Below are 12,519 nucleotides of genomic sequence, written 5' to 3'. Positions count from 1 at the left end.
AGTTCCAGAAAAAAACCAAAAAAAACAACCAATACCCACAACCACACACATCTACCTACACAATTCAGAAACTATTCCCTAGGTTCAAGCTCACATTCCAAATCCTCTCCATCATCCCCTGAGAGTTCTTCATCCTGACTCTGGGTAGCAGCGCTTCCTTGAGATTGCTGATTAAAAGAAGCCATACCTTTCATCACCGGCTGTAATCTCAATGAACAGGCCTACTAATCAATACCATTCCACTTTCAAATTCATCTGGTGTGCAACCATAACAAGAAAAGCAGAAGGAAAAGATCGTGAGAATTTGGGCTAGAACCTGTTCCGTTCTTTCTGCATGGACAAGCCATTCCAAAATGGATGCCCCACCTGATGAGCTGGTACCATATTATACTTATGCAAAGAACTGTGGCTACATGGAAAATCCTGCCAAATTTCCTGAAGCAAGGCTTGAACTTCCCAGGAAGTATGGTCACATTCTCTGTCTGACATCACCAAAGATGAATTCTTCAAAAATGCTCAGTGCTCACCAGGCATGGTGGAACAGGCCTGTAATCCCAGCATGTGGGAGGCGGAGGCAGGAGCATTACTGTGAGTTCAAGACCAGCCTGGGCTACATGGTGAGTTCCAGGTCAGTCTCAACTACATAGCTAGACCCTGTTTCAAAAAACTGAAAAACAAAACGCTCAGTACTCAAAAGGATCCAAGGCAGATTTCCTTTGGTCTTACTCCTGGAAGGGTGGTAAATATGGCAGATAAGAAAATTCTAAACCCTATAGACAAGGGTCTCCTCAAGTACTATAGCTCATGGATTCCCTTCTAGGAAAATAGAGCTGTGCAGAGTACCAGAAAAGGGACTGAACCATGAATTTCTTAGATGTATAATACTATTCCAAGGTTGATGTTAGCTGTCAGTATCATCATATTTTTTGTATGTCTTCATATAAAATGAAAATACAAGTTCAAGGAGCAAGGACTGCGTAGGGTAACTGAGTCTGTGTGGATTGTGTCTCAGAGATTCAAACTTACTGCTTGTCAATTGAAGGGTGACTGTAACTACAGAGGACCCTTGACTTATGAACTCAACCAGTTCCCGAGGGCTTGTTGTTTCTCAAGTTGGTTGTTAGTCAATACTGCTGAGATATGGATATTTACCTGGGTACATGCTACAGATGAGAGGCAGATGAATCTTCCATTAACCTAATGTCGTTGGTAGGTCAGGCACCTGTATTCTAAAATATTTCTAGTTACTCTTTTCATGACTTTCCTCCAGCTTCTTCTTGTCGCTTTATATTTAAAGAAACCGAGGAACACAGAGGAAAGAGTAAATTGCCCAAGATGACAGCTAATAAACAGCTAAGCTGAGAAGTAAATCAGGCTATCTGGTCCCAGAGTCCACATGTAACTATTTTGTTTTTATTTTAATACCACAGAGAGTTACCCATAGGAGGTCAGAGTAGAAATAAATCACTATTTTTTGTTTTGTTTTTTTGAGACAGGGTCTCACTATGTAGTTGAGACTGACCTGGAACTCACTATGTAGCCCAGGTTGGTCTTGAACTCACAGTGATCCTCCTGCCTCAGCCTCCTGCATGCTGGGATTACAGACATGAGCCACCACGCCCAGCTTGAGAAATCACTTTTGAGCTACTTACTTATTTGCCACACAGGTAGATATTTCAGCTGGCCCTTTAACATAAATTAAACATTTCTGCTTCCAACTCTAGTTTTTGGGTCTGAAACAGCCTACAGGTCTACCTTCTATATCTACTGTGGTGCTGGTGTTCAGCTAAGTCCTATGAGCTACTGAACAGAGAGCCTTCAGAGAGTGGGAGAGAACAGTGCTTGAGCTGGGGAGGAATGCCCAGAGATTTCCCGGACTCCAGGAAAGGTTTCTCGGCTCATTCACTGACATCCGATTCTGCTCCCACCAAAACACATTGTGTTCATGCCTTTGTGTCTCGTATTGTCTCTTCCTTCACCCTGTAAGGTTTTTATCACGCCTACCCATTCTTAGGACTAAGTTGATGTGTCTCTCCAGCTAGTACGCCTTCTTCAGTGCTGCGGACAGAGCTGGCAGTGTGTGGGGTGTTTGTGAGTGTGTGGGTGTGGGTGTGTATAAAACATCGCACCGTATTCTACATTCCAATTGGCCCATCACCGTAGTGGCTTCGTCAGGACTTGGGGTTCCTTGAGATAAAAAGTCATATTGTATTCATTCTTAAATTCTACTGCCCAGCCCAGAGCCCCAAACCTCATAGCTGCATGATGTATTTGCTGTGGAATTAGGGAGTGGATATTTTAAAAATGAATTCTCAGGCAGAGAGGCAGAGCTGGAATGCTTTCAGCATCATTCATTTCAAATCACCCCTCCTTTCTCTCTTTTCTACCAGCGTCCCACTGAAGGGTATGGAACTCAAAAGTCAGGACACCTTTATTCCTTGGACTGTTGCTGACATTCCTGAACTTGCAAGGTCCTCAGCAGATCCAGGGCCAGAGCTCCAAGTAAGTACTGCAGGTTATATTGGTACAATCAGCTTCACGGGGCTGAGGGTCCTTTACTAAGTCCTAAGAGTCTAACAAAACCCATACATGCCATTCTGACGCACAAGGTGAGCCCACAGTTCTAAGTACCAGGTGAACTACGTTAGGTCCCAAAGGACTCCCGGAGCCTGCCATGCCTCTTGGGTACATGGAGCACCTGGAGCCTCTGCAATGCGGCTTCCTAAAGCTGCTCCCTTTCTCTTGAATCACTGAATTGGGGATTCATTCCCTGAGCTGGGGATATCTGGATTCCTCTTCTTACGCGTTTGTAATAGGTTACGAACATCACACTGCAGCGCGTTCCATTGCATATTACATTACATTACTGCCTCCATCTTGCTTCGTTTCTGTTCCATTTCTCATTCTCAGGCCCTGGCCTTCACCCTTTATTCCTTGCTTATTTTTCTGAGCTGATTCCAAGAACCAGATGTTGACTATAAAACTGACCGGAAGTGAGAATGGCCTGCTCATCATACTGAGGCGTTCACCAGACTGCCTTCCTCAAGCTCCCGGGAAACCTTGTTTTCTACCAGTAGCCCCTAATCTAGGCTTCACATAAAAACCCTTCTGATGTCCCCAAGGACCAGAAAGGAGGAACTTGAGAGATTAGTCTATCTCCTTTCCAGACTGTTAGCGTGCTCAATAAAACTCAGTTTCTTTTTCCCAATGTCCGTTTCTCAGATATTGGATTTATGCATTACATACTTTGGAACCTCGATTTGGATCATTTTGGTGAAAATTGCAGCAGCTATTAACTGTGTTTCAAATTTATTTGATCTACAAGTTGCTTAATCCACTTCCCATAATTGTGGGTGGACTATAATTTTATTACTCCACTACAACGATGTGCCCACAGTAAGGGTTTTCTAAGGTGGCTCTTGGTCATTGAAGACCAGAGCATGAAAACAAGTAGAAGAGAAGAAGATAGAAGTACAAACAGAAGACAAGTATGATCTCTTTGTAGCTGAAACAATCTTAGGTTTTATTTTTTAGTTCAAATCTAACTTGTGCAGAATAAAGTGTACATATTAAAATGTACAATTTAAACACTTTCGTCACACCAGAAAGTTTCCTTGTCTTCCCAGTTATACAGCTTTAATTTCTATCACTATATTATTTATGTCTATGCTAGAACTTTGAAGTATTGCAATCAGTTAAACTTTCATTTGATAATATATCACTTCTTCCACTCAACAAAATGCTGCTGAGATTAATTTCTGTTGTTTGTATGAGCAGCTTACTTTTTTGTTGCTCCTGCTGTATGAACATAATACACATTTCTTTATTCATTCACCTGTCCCTGGGTATTCGGATAGCTTCCAGCTTGAGAGGCTTTTAATAGTAGAGCCCCTATGAATAGAATTCTTTTTGTAAACACGTTTTCATTTCTCTTGGATAGATGCCCAGATGTAAAATTGCTGAGTAAAGGGGTAGATGTATTTTTGCCTTTGTAAGAAAAAGTTCTCCATACTACTTTCCACTTGAACTCCTAGAGTATGAAAGCTGGGCTGATTTCACTCCATTTGGGCTTCATTATAATACAGTGCTTCATTGTCACTACTAGAAAGAACAGTTCGCCAAACCATAAAATTGGTTCTTACAAACTGATTTCACAGGACTTTTTGTCCCCAAGAGGTGAGTCACACTTGGGTATCCTTGATGGGGCCAGCATGTGGATTCAGGAAGGTTGTTTACCATACAATACTGGCAGAAACAGTGTGTCTGGCCCGCCAGGCAGGATCAAACCCAACACCCATCTGATGACAGATGTTCAGGCCAGATCCCCATCACATCCAAGGGAGGCTTTGTAGCAACTCACTATCCCATCCTGAGAGTAATCAGATAATTTATTTGCAGTCTGTTCGCTAATTGTTCCCATACCAAGTGCAGATCTTAACTTAAATGCCCTATGTGACATTTAGATTTCTGGTCTCTATTATGAAACGCTTGATAGATTACCATGCTCATATCCTGCCAGGATTATTTAATGATTTGTTTGAGGTTAAAGCTGATTTCTGAGTTTCCCTAGAACAAAACATGATATAAATATCACAAGATGTGGCAAAAATGCTGAGAAAAACGTTACCTTACTGTCAGTAGAGAGACAATACATAAATATTTGAGGTGATGGACATAATAACTACCCTAATTTGATCGCTATGCATATATGAAGCTATCACACTGTACCCACTAAATACATGCAATTATCATGTGTCAATTAAAATTTTTGAAAAAGAAGGACATGGACATTGTACACTAGCAGTATAGCATTCAGCAAGTCACAGCACTGGACTTTGGGTGACTTGACCTGAAGTGGGAACTGTGTTTGCTATTTCTACTCCATCGATACAAGGGTGGGCATTGGATTCAAGCATAATACAGACACATCTGAATCCAGGCGCCATTACACCTTATAAAGAGTTTTATCAAGCCTGACTTTAATTTGTCAAATCTGGCTTTTCATCTCTGCAAAGTGGAGATGAAAATAGGTACCTTACTATGTTGTTTTAAGAATTAAGTTGTGTCATGTATATAAAGTACCATCACAGAAATGCTCAATTAATGGAAACCTCTGAACGAAGTATGCCACTTCTGCAAATCACACAAGGGCACAAACGTCCAAATGGCAGATGCATTCAGTCGATAACCAGCCTTTGCTGAGCAACTACTATGACCCAGGTATGTGTTTTAGCTTGCTGACGAATCTCACAGGAACAGCAATGCTCTCTGGGCACTGATTTGATTGGTAAACCATATGTCAGGCACCCAGGGTCATATGGGGCCATGCATGGCCTTTTCAATATTAAACACCAAGAAAACTGGCTTTAACTCCCATCCTACGAAGAATGGAAAATTCTCATTTCTTCCTCTCCATATTTCCATGGATCCTAGAAAACCTACATTTCTTTTAGATAGTTCCTAAGTTCTTACTTCTGCTGAATTCTTGATCTCCATTTGTGCCTTGCCTCCTGTAGCTATTCTCTTAGCCAGTCTCCATTCACCCACATGTAAAACTCATCTTTTTTTTCTCTCTTTACCTAAGATATTGCATATCACACACAAATCATTAGGCTGGCCTTTTTCTGCCTTTTCACTTTCCTCTGATATAGTCTCAGTTCTTACCAATACCTTCATTCTCTTAAACCCAAACTTAATCTTTTTATGGAGGTGCAAGAATGTGACCCCATTGTGAGTTCTGCTCTTTTTCTGTCTGAATATACACATACTGAAATACTTTGTATCATATTGTACTATTTTCTCTTTTATATTGGATGTAGGATATTATTTGATTTTTATAGTAATGAACATTGGTAGGTCTTAAATGTCTATAGATTGAATTTCAGTATGGTAATGGCAACAATAACTACTATAATTTTAAATTATAAAGAGAGGGCATTGGAGCTGGTGGTGTTGCAAGACTGTGGCATAGGTGTTGTGTAGGTGAACTGGAGAATCAGTTTTCCATTGTTATGATTTCTCTTTCTGTTGCTGGCAACCACTCTTGTTAGCGAGGAGGTCCCCAGGGTGAACCCTGCAGTCCTGAGTGAGGTCTGGTTGGGCCCTCCTTTTGTCTCTGGTTGCTGAGCATTTGCAGGGCAGCTATTTCCCTGTCTCTACACTAGATGCCAGTAGCATCCCAGGATATTGATAGGTTAGCTGCTCTGGGCCTTTCTGGGAATTTTTGTAGTCAGCACAGTGAAAAACGCTGCAGCTTCAAGCCGACTGCAATCCTTCTGCAGTTGCAGGGCTGCTGATCATATCACAATGCCCTGATGCCCACCTGCTCTGATTTCAGAACAACAAGGTTAAGTTTAGGCACAAGCAACTTCTGCAGTGAGATCCAGAGTACAACGTGGGTTCCCGGCCCCTGCAGTGACTCACACACCCACCCACGGAGCACATCTGCTGGAGACTGACCGTAAATATTTACCTTTCATTAAACATGTCATCACTGCCATTCACTCAGAGCCTCAAGATGTTCTGCAGAAGCCAGGGGCTGAGCTCAGCCCTGGGTCAGGGGACAGGATAGCGTGAATTTGGGATTCCTTCTATCTCCTGGATTGATGCTCTTGCAGGTCTGCCCCACCCACAGCCCGGAGAAAACTGTCTCTGCTGAGCTCCAAGTTCACTCCGGGTTTTATCTAACAGAACAGAAATAGAACAATCCCTTTTACAAGTAAATATATGTCTCCTCTGGGTTTCCAAAGGATCTAGTAACAATATGGGAAGACGCAGAAAAAACTGACAAATAACGCACTGCAGGGCTGCTCGGTAAAATGTCACTGGTGCTCCTGAGCAATACAATAGACGCTGCACGTAACTGCTGGTACTTGCAATGTGGCTAGTGCGACTGAGAAACTGGATTGTACAGTTTATTTAATATTATTTCATTTAAATTTAAATAGCCATATATAATATAGTGGCTACGTTATTTAACAGACAGATATATACCACAAAAGCTTTAATACCGAGCCTACAAAGTAGCAAACCTTATGCTTGAAAGATATTTATTAAGCCTCTGTATCTGAATCCATGGATTCAACCCACAGTGGGCCGAAAATAGTTTTTAATTCATTTTGTAGTGACCATGCACAGATGACTCTTGTCTTTTCAGTCTAAGCAATACAGTGAAACACCTCTTTATGTAGTATTTTACTCCATATTAGGAAGGATAGGTAATCTAGACATGCTTTAAAGAATAAAAGAAGGTGGGCTAGGAATGTAGCCTGGCATGCACAAGGCCTTGGGTTTGATCCTAAGCACCTTACCCCAAAATTACAGGAGGATGTGCACATGTTATCTGCAGAGACTATGCCATTTTATGTAAGGGACTGGAGCATTTGCAGATTTTGTTATCTGTGGGTGGTGCTAGAACCAAATTGCTGAGATACCTAGGGATGATTCTCTCTCTCTCTCTCTCTCCCTATATATATATTTACATATATGTGACATACATGTAATTTACATGTATTCATGATAATGAGCAACAGACTTTGAAAGAGATAGTTGAAATTAGGCCTGGATAGGAAGCTGTTGTTATTGGGAGCGGATAGATGGACAACACTGGGAGGAGAATTTGCTATAAAAGAGTAAGATAAACAGGTCAATTGGAACTAGGGGTTTTCTAACCTACAGATTAAGAGGAGACACAAAGATGAAATGGAAGAGAAGGAAGGAGTTTGAGCAAAGAAAGAGGACTGACATCATTAAGGCCACACCCCTCCTTTGGATGCCTGGATTTGGGGTTAAGGGAAGGGCAAGCGCACAGCAGGAAGCGCAGGTGGTAGTCATTCCTGGAGAGTAAGAGGAGGGAGGGCCTTCTCCTGGCAGCAAGCGGGGAGGGGGCAGTGGGAGCAGCTGAGAACCAAGGTTGCTGCCGATTTGATGCTTTTCATGCAAAGTTTTCTTTTTTCCCCCCTCACTTTTACATCAAGATTTTAGCGCTTCGTATCTCAATGTTTAAATTCAACACTATTAAGCATGTTCTGAACATTTTCACATTCACATTTACAAAAATTCCATTTAGGCCTATGATTAGAAAAAAGAAAAGAAAATAGAGATTTTATACACATTGTTGTACATGACCCCTTGAACAGTAGCATTTTTGTATACTAACTAAGGCCTGCACCACTAAGTTTTTAAATTTTAAGATTGATAGACTTTTTTGAGCTATCAGTCCCTGAGTTAGGACCCATCGCCTTCAGGACACCATTTTTCAGGTTAGTTGCTTAGCAGCTATCAACAATTGCCATAATGAAACATAATGCCATCTATGGCTATCTTCTATATCTTAGTTTTGAAAAGATGTAACAGTGACTCCAACTTAATGGAAGTGGAAGAGCCATCCGTGTAATTTGCTTTTGCCTTGCAGAGGGAACTGCTTACAGACCTGTGACTCCGGCTGAAGCAGTGTGGAGCGTGTTCAGGTGGGCGGCTCACCCAGCAGGTGTGCATCAAGTGCTTCCTGGGTGCCAGCCACCGCTGCAGGTATCACCTATGCTCTTGTCATTCCATCATCTCCTGGGAATTTCAAGCTCATTAATTCAGCACTTAGGATTCTTCAGTACCTGACCCCAACTTGCCTGTGTGGCCTGACGCATCAGTTACGACACTCACGATCACGGACAATTTAGGGTTTCTGTCTCGCTCTGGCTGCCTCTCATTGCTGTAAAGATCTCCCGCCCGAGGCTGTACGTACAATCACCCCTGAAAACTGGAGACCACTCTTGCATCTAAGATATATACATATATATGTTGTGGTTTGTGCCTAGCTGTTCCCCCAAAGCCTCATGCAGTTGTGGCGGGGGCTTTGTCAGAGGTGGCTGGATCCAGTGTGTGTGAGTGACTCTTGGTGTGGTGCTAGGCCCAAGGGTACGAGGATAAAGGGTGTGGGTGCTATCCACCCTAAGTAGTCCAAATAAGATAAAAGGAGCAGGGAGGAGCTGTTAAGGTCCCTTGTTGCTTCTGTTACCTCTGGTCCCTCTCTGCCATGCTTTTCTGCCTTGGAGCCAGCTGATTATGGACTGCAATATCTACAAACAATAGACCTTCCCTCCTTTAACTTTGGGTGTTGGGTATTTTGTTTCAGAAAAGAGAAAAGTAACTAAGACAGTATGCATTCACAAAGCTGTCGCAGATGCAGGATTCTTCTATGCTACCTAGTTTTGCCTGCAACAAAGCCTCTGGAAAATAAAATTTAGAAAAATTATGTAGATTCAATTACAACTATTACAAACTGTGAATTCCTACAAACTATGACAAAAATTAGTATTGCTAAATGTAACAACTTAATGATTTTACAAAACTGATATTTGGCTAATTTATCTTCAGTCATTTGGGTTTCATAGATTTCCTCTTTCCTCTCCCGTTCCTCACTCTTTGGTCTTTTTATCACCCTGAAAATCTCTGAAATGGTCCATTCTCTTTAGGAGACTTTATAGACATATAGGGCTGACAGACTTCATAGAAATGTATAGCCAACGCTTCAAGGTAATATGGAAGCACTTGTTTTCCTGAGGCTTCTATTTCTAAAATCCCCTGAAGACTTGGACCTTGCAGGAAGGTTGCAGTTCCCGTCAGCAGCCAGCATGACTCTCTCTCTGCTACTTGCTGGTTGGATAACTCTTGGCAAAGTATCCAACTTTTCTGAGACTTGATTTCCTCATCTGAAGTAGGAGAATAAGATTTTGTATTCAAGGGCGAGTTTTATGAGAATTAGTAGGAACAGTGTGCAGATGGCCCGAGGCAGTCCTTGGAATACTGAAATACTTTCTCCGGGCCTTCTCTTCTTCCCTGTGCAGACTTCCATTGCGGTGGCTCTTCAGCAAGGCAAGGCTCATGCTGCAAATCTTTCCTCTTTTCATCAAAGCCTTTCTGAGCCAGTCCCTACCTTCCTGTAACTTAGCTTCCAGAATGGAAGAAATAATCCACGCTAAGGTGAGGTGACAATTGAACAATATCATTGTCAGGTGTTATTTTATCAGATGCTGTAAGCTACTCGCACCAATTTCATCCTTCTAGCTTTGTATGCTTCAACTTCTTTCTTGGCAGCACAGCTCTAGTTTTGAGGGGTGTTCCACCCTCTTCCATGTAATCACGTGCTTAGAAAAGTAGTTGCTGTCATTCAGGGTAATAATGATGGGAAGTCCACTGTCTATGCCAGTTGGCACATTACTCATTTCAAGCCAAATATGAAGGTGTTTGCCAAGGAGCTTCTGAATAAGATGTTCTCATCTATTAAGAGCCACCATTGGCCACCATTGGCCAGGTCTGTGGGTCACAACATGCTTGTGACCATGAGGAATGATAGCCTAGTTCATGAACAGCATGCAGAGGATGGTAGAGAGATAGGACGGGGGACCCAAGGCCCTTGATAATGCCACTGAAATGTTGCATTAACCAAATGTGGAAACACTGTGACTTGGAACCTCTTGGTGTATTCAGTAATAGTGTATCTTTTTAACTCATTTAGGCCAGGTTTTCTGTCACTTTGGTGGAAGGCACTGACTGATACAGGAAGGTACTATATGTGGTTGTGGAAGACATGAACCAAAGAGGAGATGGAAAGTCTGGCCTCTTAGGGAATACAAAGCAAAGAAATGCAAAGCTGCCAAATGAAGTAATTAGATTTAAATAGCCTTTTGTACAAAGAACAGCTTATCAAGGATGCCATGGAATGCCCGGTCACTAACTCGGGAGTGTATTGTTTTTGAAGTATGTCTTTACGCAGGTTTGGTCCATGTTAGTAAAGAGTCACACGTATAACAGAGCTGTATGTTAAATAAAGTGCATTACTCTGCTTAAGAAAAAGAGAAAGATATGGAGATGGTTGTAGCAAAATATTGTTCCTGGTGAGTGTAAAGTCCACTGTAAAAGGCAGAGAAGCCCAAAAAGGGGCTTAAATAAAAGCATGCAAAAATCAAAGTGGGAGCAGATAGAGAGGAAGATGGGCTGTAATTTAACCACAAAAATAAATTGTAGATCCATAGTCTTCCTTCCCAATGTGAGATAGCTCAGTATGCTTTCCTGCCAAGTGAATCGGTGGCATGATAATATGGGTCTTTAGGTTCTTAGAGCGTCCCTGTGGTGAGCTAGTTGGAAAAGAGTGTAGGGAAGACAAACTTTCCCGAGGACCCTTCCTAGCCAGGCCACTCTGAGTGGGGCCCTCCCTTTGCTCTCAAGGTCTCTTTCTTGAACCCAGATGGAGCCCTTTTCTTCCTGGTCTAGTTTTTCCTAATAGAGGATAAAGTAGGAAGAATCAGAACAATAGTGGCCTCAGAGCACAAAACCGGTTCCAACACCGAGCCTTGTTTTTAGGGACACAAGGACCAAGATGACTCTGATTTTTCTCCTCACAGAAGCCTGGCCTTGCCTCCTGCCTCCCTGATCCTTCTTCCTTTGCCCATCATCCTCATCACCCCAGCTTTTAACAAAGCTCAGCAGCAGTGGCTCTCATGGGAAAGTTTCACAGGAAAAAGAAGACAGTGGGATACCACTACACGAGAATTCAAAAGAGCACTGAGGACAGAAAAAACTGGGAGCTTTGATGAGCTTCCTGTGCCTTCAACTGCTGCAAGGTCTGAATTTGAGTGATGGTACCAGAAGGCGGCCATTGTTTCAAGAACACTTGGGAAATGCTTTGGGAGAGAAGACTGTGGCTCTACAATTCCGTTCTGTGGGGAAGTCATAATCAGCAAACTCTCTATCTGCTCCCACACTCATTTTTCCACAGCTTTAGTTCAAGAGCCCCTATACTTTCAAAGTCTGAGGCTGCCAAGGAGCGGAGACTCATGGGCTGGGGTTCAGGTGGGTAAGAGTTTGGTATGGACAGCCAGTCTTCCTGTTTGAAGTCTGCCTCCCTCTCTCACTGGTGATACTTATGTTGGTCAAATTACCACACATCGCTAAGCTTTAGATTGTTTATCTGCGGAATGGGTTTAATAATAGCAATTATCTTAAATGGTTGTTATTAAGATTAAATAAATGAAAGGTGTATATACAAAATTGTAATAGTTATTGGCACTGGCTACACGTGTAATCAACATTAGCTATTATTTCAGAAAACAGAAAACCAATAGCACTGGAGATAGGTGGTTACTCTGTATTCTCAAAAGGATCAGACAACTGATAATTTAACTTTTCAAACACTGAAAAATCTTTTAATTTTATTTTCAAAGATTATGTTTCTAAATTTTTTTAGACAACAGACTTGTTTCCATATCTTTCTGTTGAATCAGGTTTTTGTTTCTACTCTTACAATTAAAAGAGTCCTGTAAATCCAGGGTTCAACTGTCCATTTTCATCTTGATCTGTCAATAGTATCTGAGGTAGGAGTATACTACCTTCTGGAAACTCTTCATTTGGCATAAGGACATAATTCTGTCTTGGTTCTCCTCAGTGCCTAACTAGCTGCTCCTTCTCTGTCTCCTTGGCCATTTTATCCCCATTTTCCTGATTTCTAAACACTAGAATTGCCCT

At 42.0% G+C, this 12,519-nt stretch overlaps 1 long non-coding RNA gene across 2 annotated transcripts; it reads left to right on the top strand.

The window, feature by feature from the left end:
* Window positions 1-2,404: 2,404 nt before the first annotated feature.
* LOC104875809 lies at window positions 2,405-12,177 on the top strand. Of its 2 annotated transcripts, XR_004515060.1 has the most exons (4): window positions 2,405-2,502; window positions 8,414-8,529; window positions 9,843-9,978; window positions 11,400-12,177. It is a non-coding gene; the product is annotated as an uncharacterized LOC104875809 (long non-coding RNA). The 2 variants fall into 2 exon arrangements; XR_784178.1 differs by lacking the exon at window positions 9,843-9,978.
* Window positions 12,178-12,519: the final 342 nt, after the last annotated feature.

Source organism: Fukomys damarensis, unplaced genomic scaffold (genome assembly GCF_012274545.1).
Source record: "Fukomys damarensis isolate Sample0158 unplaced genomic scaffold, DMR_v1.0_HiC HiC_scaffold_33, whole genome shotgun sequence".
Classification (NCBI taxonomy): Eukaryota; Metazoa; Chordata; class Mammalia; order Rodentia; family Bathyergidae; genus Fukomys; species Fukomys damarensis.
Note: the sequence above shows the minus strand (reverse complement) of the source record. Positions and strands in the feature narration are given on the sequence as shown.